The 10,756-nt window shown below is 49.1% G+C and overlaps 1 protein-coding gene across 1 annotated transcript in view; it reads right to left on the bottom strand.

Moving 5' to 3' along the window:
• Window positions 1-10,756, bottom strand: part of VWF (von Willebrand factor) — a gene marked incomplete at its 3' end in the record, with an annotated part of 203,024 nt that overhangs the window by 126,756 nt on the left and 65,512 nt on the right. The gene's annotated exons all lie outside the window — the stretch shown is intronic.

Genomic DNA, 10,756 nt, shown 5'->3' with positions numbered 1-10,756 from the left:
GAGGAGGAGGAGGAGGAGGAGGAGGAGGAGGAGGAGGAGATTGGATTTATACCCCGCCCTTCACTACTCAAAGGAGTCTCAGAGCAGCTTACAAACTCCTTTCCCTTCCCCGCCCCACAACAGACACCCTGTGAGGCAGGTGGGCCTGAGAGACCTCTGACAGAAACTGCTCTTTTTCAAGAACAGCTGTGCCAGAACTATGGCTTGCCCAAGGTCATCCAGCAGGTGCAAGTGGAGGAGTGTGGAATCAAACCTGGTTCTCCCAGATTAGAGTCCACGCACTTAACCACTACACCAAACTGGCTCTCAATTTACCTTGAACCCGTCACCACATTCTGTGTTTAAGGCTTCAGTTCAGGCTCAAGTTCAATTCAACTGAGAGATTTCCAGTTCAATGCAGAAAAACCCTTATATGAATCAGTTCTGGGGGCTGGGTACAGTTGCAAAGAATAAACATAGGCCCCAATCCATCAAGACGCTCTTGGTTTAGGGTACCAACCAGACAAAGTTAAGCACTTTCAATCCTGATGAATTTAAGGGGAGACTTGGGGAGCCATTTTAAGCGAAGGCCCATTCTATTCAGTGGGACAAACTCCAGGAAAGTGTTCTTAGGACTGCAGCCTGAAGCCTGTGTTTAGCCCTGCAATCCTAAACAGAGTGTTGCCATGCAGCCACTTTAAATGGCATCATGCAAGGCTCTTAAATATGACTGCTTCGCTGAACTGTGGAAAGATTTAGTGTGTGGTCAAGGCCATGGACAGTACTGTAGCCCAAATGCAGTGCCCTTACACTGGATTAAAAGCATGTGCTTTTGCCAAGGGGAACCTTGTGCCTGAGCAACACGCCCAGACAGACGTGGACCCATGGACTACAAGGAGCCTCTTGCTCCTGCGCTTCCACAGCCATGTCAGCGCCAGATTGCAGACCAGCAGCCCTGACCATCAAGCACGTAGAAAGAGCAGCAGACCACAGAAGGAAACCATATGCTTTGCAGCAAGGACAAGAAAGTTCATACCCAGACGCCACGAGAAGCTTCCTTCTCCATCACGCAGGCATTCCCCCCACCCACCCTCACGTATTAACATCACCATAAGAAGAGAAGAAGAAGAGATTGGATTTATACCCCGCCCTTCACTACCCAAAGGTGTCTCAGAGCGGCTTACAAACTCCTTTCCCTTCCCCTCCCCACAACAGGCACCCTGTGAGGTAGGTGGGGCTGAGAGAACTTTAACAGAAACTGCTCTTTTTCAAGAACAGCTGTGCCAGAGTTATGGCTTGCCCAAGGTCATCCAGCCAGGTGCAAGGGGAGGAGTGGGGAATCAAACCCGGTTCTCCCAGATTAGAGTCCGTGCACTTAACCACTGCATTCCTTTCCAGCCTAAAGCAAAAGAGATGTGCCCGGTGACATCAGCGAGCCATCAAGTCTTCCAGCCACCCATCAAGATAACACATCAGTCAAGCATCCAGTCCTTAAGCCAACGCACCAGACCTGCACTCTTCATTCTCTCCTTCCCCACCCCCCCTTTCCTCAGAGGTGTCAAGGTGAAAAGCCCTTTCAGGTGTTGGGAAAAGTCAGGAGGGCAGGGTGAAACAGGCCCTGCAGGCCAGAGTAGGACTGTTCCACCACCATGTGCTTAACTCTTTCCTAACAAAACCAGTGGGAAGTTTTAATAGACCAATAACATTGTTTTCTTGTTCTCTTCCAAACTGGATGTTTATTTGCTGAAAACGGTGGCCACCAAAGGGAGAGTCCACTCTCACCTTTGTAAACGGCCAGAGGATAAGTATAGGGGCATCGTTCTTCAGAATGTGGCAGGAAAACCCAAAGACCTTGGCCCTAGTTGCTGGCTGTGAATCATTTCCCCCAATTGTCCCAAATGCTTGGCACTGTCTCATTCTGTGTGCGTGACATAAATTATTTCTGTGTGCTGTAGAAGGAACAATAAGCTGACATTTAATGAGCTGATGGAAAGGAACAGAGCTATTTAAAAAAGACAATGGAGAAGACTTAAAAGACAGAAACGTGCCATCGTTTTTCTTATTATTGCTCTGATGAAAGGTCTGAAGTAGATAACTGTAAAAAGTTATCCAGCATAACGTGGTCTGGAGCCACCGCAGACCAGCTAGAAAAATGAAAAGTCTAGGAAAAGACCTTCTCGACCCGGATGGCCCAGGCTACTCCAGTCTCGTCAGATCTTGGAAGCTAAGTAGGCTCAGCCCTGACTAGTACTTGGATGGGAGACCACCAAGGAAGTCCAGTGTTGCTTCAAATAGGCCAGCAAAGGCAAGCCACCTCTGTTGGTCTCTTGCTTTGAATACCCTATGGGGCCACCATAAGTCAACTACAACTGGATGGCACTTTCCACCACCAGGAAAAGACAGCTCATGCTGTAGGCCAGGGATGGGACAACCTCTGTCTTATGTTGTTCCAAGGTCTTTCTCAACAGCTAAGGGGTAACTGATTTGTGGCGCTGAGTGTAGACTCCTGCTTAAAAACATAGGAAGCACCTCAACAAGATCCGCTCTGTGTAAAATAAAATCAAGAATACCAACAAAATTTTAAGCACTCTGGTTCATCAGCAACTGGCCAGCTGTCCACTACCAGTGGGCCACAATCAACATTTCACCCTTCCTAATCCAGGGGTGTCATAAAGGGGGCCACACAAGTTTTACACACTGAGCAACTATTGTACTGCATTGTAGTGGGCTAAAGTACTAAGTTTGCATAGCCAGGACATGAGCTCTTTTTCTTTAAAGGGAGGGGGTGACGATTAAGGCTGTGCTGATATTATTGCTGTGGTCATTATAAAGTGTAAAAAAATTAAATGACCTTAAAACTTGCTGCTTCATGCAAGTTAACCTGGACTAATAGCCCAGAGCATTTAGACCTGGCTGAGAGTCTCCTCCCCTGGCTGTCAGTCTGGGTGGGCTGAAGTGAATTATTCTCAGTTCCACAGGGTGGCCTAGCTGTTTAGGCTCATCTGAAATGAAAGACAGGTGTGAAAGAATCAAGATTTGCCTCTGAATATGTAGGTATCGTAGCTAAAAGCTGGTAACAACACCTACCTTCCAGGAAATTTTCTAGTCTTTTTCAAATGGCTTTTAGATGGCTTCAAAAGAAGATAACAGCAATTCATGGAGAATGGATCTAGTTGCTAGCATAAGGAGGCAGGCCTGGACTTGTCTGGCAGGTCACCTAGATGGAGCGTGGGGAGACATGTCTGGGCTTGCCTGGGCAGGCCACCTAGTTGGAGCTTGAAGCCCCAGAACAAAGGCATACAGGATCCTGGAACTTGCCTGAGGGCAGCCAGCCAACCTGGAGCCTGGAAGCCATTTGAACTCACCAATCGCATGGGGGCTGGGAGTAGCTTAGGTGTATATAGTTTGGGCAGTTGCCCCATGTAAAGCATTCCCTGTTGAGATGCAATAAACTGCTACTTATTGAAATCACTCTGCCTTAGCCTCTGCCATGTTAAACCCACTATTTAACAGTCTGTCAGCGAGCTGCCAAAGAGATTTGTGTGTATCTGAAATGTCTTCCCTTGGTCTCCCTTCCCCCCCCCCCTTCGCTCGGCTGCAGAGAACACTTTCTTGTCTCATGGTATCATGCATTCCTTTTCCTGTACGCTAATGCTGCTTTGAACTATCATAATCTGCAAGGTCACAGGTGGTGGAGAGTCGGCTTCGCTTAGTCTATAATGAACTAGAGTGTGAGATGAGCATAATTGTTTATCATTTAGAAAACCGTTTCTTTCCCAGGCTTTAGGCGCGAATCTGACAGCATAACCGCAGGAGCGGGAACCATGTCCATTGGTTATTGCTTTTATGAAATTGCTTTATTATTCCTTGCCCTGACTGTTGTGGTTATTCTAAACAGTGCACTTGTTCCAGCTTCATCATAGCTTCAATAAATATTACTTTGCTTCAAACGTGTATTGGATTGATAGCTGTGGGATCGGACACAGTCCCTGTTCTGGAAATGTGATTGAATCTGTTACACATATTCTCCTGCATTGTGAATTTTATCAAGAAGAAAGATTGCAATTAATTATTCCACTCCTCTCTAAATTCATACCACTGAAGTATTATATGAACTTTAGGTCTGAAATACTCTGGAAATATCTCTTAGAAGATGCGCAGTAGCAAAATTTTGTACTATAGGAATTAGAAAGCGGAAATGTTTGGAATTATCTTAATAGTTTTTTTTTAGCTCCAAGTTTTATGAGTATTAGATGGTTTTAAGAGATGTTTTGACCTTATGCTGGTTTTTGACCATAATAAACATTGACTGACTGGCAAACAACTGTGACCAAAATATTTTAATTTAAAATGCAAATTTTTTGCCTCAGGGTGGGGCGGCTGCGTTGAAGAATCAGGAAGGATTGCTGGGGGAAAGCAAGTGTTTCACCTTTTCCTCTCGTGCTTCTTTCATGATTTATTTATTTATTTATTGCATTTATGGATTGTCTAATCCCCACAAATGTGGGGCTCTAGACGGTGGACAAATTTAAAATAATTAAAACTATAAAACTCTCCCAACATGATATACACGGGTAAAACAAATGGTGAATTTATATTTTGTAGCGCCCTCCCAGTCCTGGATTGTGAGTGTTTTGTGGGCATGGGGAGGGAATAACTCAAGGGGAGTAGGAGATTCAGGTGAGGCAAGGTGCCAACCAGGATGTAAACTGTCACCGTCCTCAACCAAATGCCTGGCAGAACATCTCTGCCTTATATTTAAAATGCCTCTCCAAAGCTGCCATTGGCTCTTGGTTCAGGTGCCCGAATCTAAATTCAGGTTGCCAGCGCTGAGTTGAGAAATACCTGGAGATTTTGGGGGTGAAGCCTGGGGAGGGCGGGGCTTGGGGACTGGAGGGATGTCCTGGGTACACAGCCCACCCTCCCAAGCAGCCATTTTCTCCAGGGGAACTGATCTCTCTCATCTGGAGACTGGTTGTAATTCCAGGAGATCTCCAGGCCCCACCTGAGGACTGGCAACCCTATGATCTATGCAGTTTCTTTATTAGAGCCAGTTGCTGCACTGGACTTGTGGAAGAGGCATGAGTGGAAAGAATTAAACATTCTCCCCTGATCTTCAAAGCAGCTACCGGGGGTGCGGGGGAGGGGAGTCAAATCCATATACCGGAAGTTTTTGAATGTAAGTTACACCAACCTCAAGATGGGGACCAGCGTTCGCCTGGAGGGTGGGCTCGATGGCATCACATCCCCTTCCCAAACACTGCACTCCCCAGGTACCACCTCCAAATCTCCTGGAATTTCGCAAACTGGATTTGGTTACCCTGGGAAAGATGCTGTTGGGAAACAGTGGTTTTCCCCACAGTATTGTGGTGCTATCATGCACCTTCTAGAGTTTCTTCATATTTTCTGCAATCTTTCCTTAACATAGTTTGCTGTGAAGTTTTGGGAAAGCCAGGGCGGGACCCATTTATTATTGATTGTTTTGTTTTGATTTGATTTCTAGCCCTTCCTCTCCTGAATAGCAAGGTTCATTAATCCTAACCATTAGATGGTGATCCATAGCATGGTAACAGCTACTCCCAGAAGCCCTACATCCAGATCTTCCCAGTCCTAGTCCACATTCATGCCCTTTTCCCTGCCTCAGTTCCGGAAAGCAGCTGTGCCCCCCATACCACTGGGGGATTTCTTGAGGGGTTTTTTTGAAAAAATAGTAATTGACACATCATTATACACATATTATCGTATATCTTTTTTAAAAGAATACCCCCCAACTGCCCCTGGCATATGAAGAATGGGTGTTGCAGGGACCAAGCCAAGGAAAAAAACAGGTTGCTTACCAGTAACTGGTGATCTTCGAGTGGTCATCTGTGCATTCACACCAATGGGTTTAGTGCGCCTGCGCTGACCCAACCGGTGCCGTAGCAAGCTATGTTTCAAAGGATTTTCGCGCGAGTCCCACTGAGCATGCGCAGGAACCCCAGCACGCATGCCCAGAGGGGACGGGCGCGGAGATCCCGCCAGTTCCTTCAAAGCACCGCCGCCAATCAACACCTATCAAAAAATCAGGAGCTGACAGCAGAGGGGAAGGAGGGCGGGTGGTGTGAATGCACAGATGACCACTCGAAGATCACCAGTTACTGGTAAGCAACCTGTTTATCTTCTTCGTGGTCTCTGTGCTTCACACCAATGGGAGACTAGCGAGCCATATCCTACCTGGAGGAGGGTGCTGGCAGGATGTTCATCGCTGGGCTGAAGACAAAACGTGACGGCCGATGCTGTCATTGGTGCGTCGGACGTCGAGGGCGTAGTGCCTGATAAATGTATTGGGGGTAGCCCACGTGGCAGCTTTGCAGATGTCATGTATTGGCACACCTTTCAGAAAAGCTGTAGATGTCGCGAGAGCCCTAGTGGAGTGAGCTCTGATGGGACCAGGCAACGGCTGTTTTGCCAGGAGGTAGCAAAGACAAACCAAGTCCACTATCCACTTGGATAGACGCTGGGCTGTTATACGAGACCCCAGGCGAGGTGACGCATATGAAAGGAATAGATGGGGATCTTTCCTAGTTGGATGTGTCCTTTTCAGGTAGAACAAGAGAGCCCTCTTGACATCCAGTGTATGCAGTAATCTATCCTCAGCAGATACTGGATTTGGAAAGAAAGTCGGCAAGAAGACTTCAGCTTGCAGATGGAATTCAGAAATTACCTTAGGCAGGAACGAAATGTCCGGTACCAATCTGATTCCGTCAGGAAGTACGGAAAGGTAAGGAGCATCGTGCCTGAACGCTAAGAGCTCTCCAACTCTCCTGGCCGACGTAATTGCAACCAAAAATGCTGTCTTCCACGCTAGGAGACGCAGTTCGCATGTGGCCAGAGGTTCAAACGGCTTCCGTGTAAGTTGGCGCAGGACCAGGGGAAGGTCCCAAGGCACAGGCGGAGACTTGAGTGGAGGATAAAGGCGAAGTAAACCTTTCAGGAAGCGTTTGGTAACTGGATGGGTGAACAGTGAATAACCATCAACTGGAACATGAAAAGCTGACAATGCAGCCAAATAAACACGCAACGAGGAGTGGGAGAGCCCCGAGTCAGCGAGGGATAAAATAAATGAAAAAATTTTCTCCAGACCCGCAGTGGTTGCCCGGGAGGCATCAGCCCCAATAAAGGAGCAGAATTTAGTCCATTTCTGGGCGTAAGACCTGCGCGTGGACTGTTTCCTTGAATTCAAAAGGACATGCGCGATGCGAGCGGAGAATCCCTTGGAAGTATTTGCCACGCCGTCAGCTTCAGTGCTTTCACGTCGTGATGAAGCACCGGGGAGTTGTGGAGGTGAAGTAGGTCTGGAACGACAGGGAAGTGGTAGAAGGTTTTTCGGGACAGGTCGAGGAGGGTGGAAAACCAGGGTTGCCTGGGCCACCAGGGCGTTATTAGTATCACGTGTGCATTGTCCCTGAGGATCTTGCGCACCACCCTGAGGATCAGCGGAAGAGGGGGGAACATATAGAGGCGTTTCTGAGACCATGGGTACAGGAGACCGTCTCCTAATGACTGGGCATCGTACCCTCCTCTGCTGCAAAATAGACGACATGTGTTGTTTTGAGTCGTTGCAAAAACGTCGACTTGGGGAGTGCCCCACAACTGGAAAACTGGGAGCAGGTAATGTGGTCGTATTCCCCACTCGTGAAGACTGAGGCCAGAGCGGCTGAGATGATCTGCCTCTATATTCTGCTCTCCCGGTATGTGAGTTGCCACCAGGAAAACTTCGTTGGCTGTGCAGAATTCCCACAGATGTAGAGCTAGTTTGCATAGACGCCTGGAAACCGTCCCGCCTTGGCGATTTATGTAAGACATTGCCGTAGTATTGTCGGTCAGAATATTGACGCATTTCCCTCTGAGTAGAGGGAGGAAGCTGGTCACTGCATTTTGAACAGCCAGGAGTTCCAGGTAGTTGATATGGTTTTTTCGTAGACTGTGATCCCATGTGCCCCCTATGGAGCATCCCATGGAATGAGCGCCCCAACCAGTCATGGAAGCGTCGGTAGTAAGGACGATTTCCGGGGAAGGGAGGTGAAACGGGGCCCCTTGTAGGAGGTTGGAAGGCACAGTCCACCAGCGGACGGCGTCTCTGACGTAGGATGGGGGAGAGAGGATGACGGCACGTGCCTCCATGTGCGGCTTGTACGATTGGAGGAACCAGAGTTGTAGTTTCCTCATTTTGAGTCTCGCAAACAGTAGCACTGCATTCGTTGCAGCCATGAGCCCTAGAAGCCTCTGGACGTCGTAGGCCGTGACGGTTGGCTGTGTGCACACCCGACAAGCCAGAGCGATTATGTCTTCTGCCCTGTCCGGGGGAAGATAGGCCATGCAGTCTTGGGAGTCGAGTATCGCTCCTATATATTGGATACGCTGGACTGGGGAAAAATGGGACTTGGACGGATTGACTTGAAGGCCCAGTTCGGACAGCAGGGACAATGTGAAGGAGACGTTGGCTTCTAGTATCTGTCTTGACGACGCGACGACCAGCCAATCGTCGATGTAAGGATACACCGAAATCCCCTGGAGCCTCAGGAAGGCCGCGACCACGACCATGGTCTTTGTAAACACCCGTGGGGCACACGACAGTCCGAACGGGAGGGCAGTATACTGAAAATGCTCCCGGCCTATCGCAAACCGAAGGTATTGACGGTGGAAAGGGTGGATTGAAAGATGAAAATAGGCGTCCTGAAGATCCAGGGTAGCCATCCACACATCTTGGCGGAGCAACGGCATGATTTGCTGAAGTGATGTCATGCGGAAACGTCTGTACGCCACATAGAGGTTTAGGCCACGGAGATCCAGGATGGGCCGCAACCCTCCGTCCCGTTTTGGGACAGTAAAATATCGGGAGTAAAACCCCTTCCCTTGGAGGTGTAGGGGCACAGGTTCTATAGCCCCTTTCTGCAGAAGGAGGGAAACCTCCCGAAGGAGGGGTTGGGAGGGAGGTGTACGGACGAAGACTGGTATTTCGGGGTTCTGCTGGAATTGAATCCTGTATCCATTGGTCAAGATGGAGAGGACCCATTGGTCGGAGGTAATAGTACGCCATACATGGAGGAATGGAGAGAGACGGGTCAAAACAAGGCTGGGAGCTGACTCGGGGATAAGGAAGTCAAAAACCCTGCTTGGAGGGTTGTTTAGGTTGTTTGGCACGAGGTTGTTGCTGAGTCGTGCCGAATCTTGGCTTTTGGTAGGTCTGCCTCTGGGATCCGGAGTAATTCCTAGGGCGCCATCTAGGTTCTGGAGATTGGTGCGTCTGATTTCGCCGTTGCCACGGCCTTGGCCATGTGCGGGACCGCTGTGGCTGTCTATTTGAAGAAGACACTCCCAGAGCCCTGGAAGCCTTAATGCTCTTGTCAAGCTCTTGGAGGGAGGTATCGGTGTTGGAATGGAACAAACCGAGACCATCAAAAGGCATGTCTTCAACTTGTGACCTAGTGTCAAAAGGAAGGGCAGTACTTCGAAGCCACGAGTGGCGTCTCAATGCAATGGCGGAAGTCATAGTGCGTGAAGAAGCTTCCAGAACATGCTTAGATGTCGTAAGCTGCTGTTTCGCCACTATTAGGCCCTCTTTTTGAAGAGATTTAATCTCACCCTGGTGGTCCTGCGGAATGGCGTTAATCAGATCAGTCAGCTTTTCCCAGAGGGAATATTGGTAACGGCCCATGCAAGCCAAGTACGTGGATTGTTTGACAGCTAATGCGCCTGACGAATAAAACTTGCGGCCAAAGGTGTCAAGCTTTTTGCCCTCTTTATCCGACGGAGCAGTGTGAGTACGTCGAGACTTAGACGAAGATGTTACAATCATTGAGTTAGGAGCTGGATGAGTCATCAAAAACTCTGCCTCTGGATCTTGGATCTTATACATGTGATCCAGCTTTCGTGTGGATACTGGAGCAGAAAAGGGATTTTTCCACGGTGATTTAGCGGCCTCGACCAAAACGGAAGACATAGGGAGGGCAATGACAGAGGAAGTGTCCATTTGAACCACGTCATATAACGTGTCAGTAGACTGGGGAGGTTTCTGAGTGACAGAGAGATTCAACCCCACGGCCATTCGTTTGATAAGGTCCGCGTAAGCATGCATATTATCCGAAGGAGAGATAGGCAGGTCATGGGCAACATCCGGAGTAGGGGAGACGTGATCCGGAGACGTAGGCACCACGGAATCATCTGAATCTGAACCCTCGTCCACCTCGTCCGATGAGTCTTGCTCTGAATCAGTCTGAGGGGTGATATGGACGAGTGGCACTGGAGGAGCCGCAGGCTTCGGCGTAGGGACCACCGATTGCGTCTCTAGGGTCAATGGAGGAGGATTGTCAGGAGGCCTTGAAATTGTCGCAGGAGGCCGAGACCTGGCAGGTGACCGAGATCTGTGGTGAGATTGAACAGAATAACGGTCCCAATCCTGATATGAAGCATGCTGGAGCCATGGCATTGGAGGGTGGTAAGGCCCATAAAGATATCTCATTTGCCTCTCATCCCATGAAAGTGGTGGACCATAAGACCGAGGAGATCGGCTCCGTGGCCTAGGATGAGCGTGCCCTTGGGCTGCATGGCGATAGGCAGAGACATCGGTATCGACAGCCGGGATCAACTGGGAGGGTTGGTGTCGCTCCACATTATGCCTCGGTCGGTATCGACGGCCATCGGTGTCGGCCAGGTCTACGAGCATCGATGCCGATGAAGTCGATCGTGCGGGGGAAAACTCTGCACCGATTGAGTGACTTATGAGTTCCGCCGTATC

The sequence above is a fragment of the Gekko japonicus genome, unplaced genomic scaffold (assembly GCF_001447785.1).
Source record: "Gekko japonicus isolate JY-2015 unplaced genomic scaffold, Gekko_japonicus_V1.1 scaffold1193, whole genome shotgun sequence".
NCBI lineage: Eukaryota > Metazoa > Chordata > Lepidosauria > Squamata > Gekkonidae > Gekko > Gekko japonicus.
This window is presented reverse-complemented; position numbering and strand designations above follow the sequence as displayed.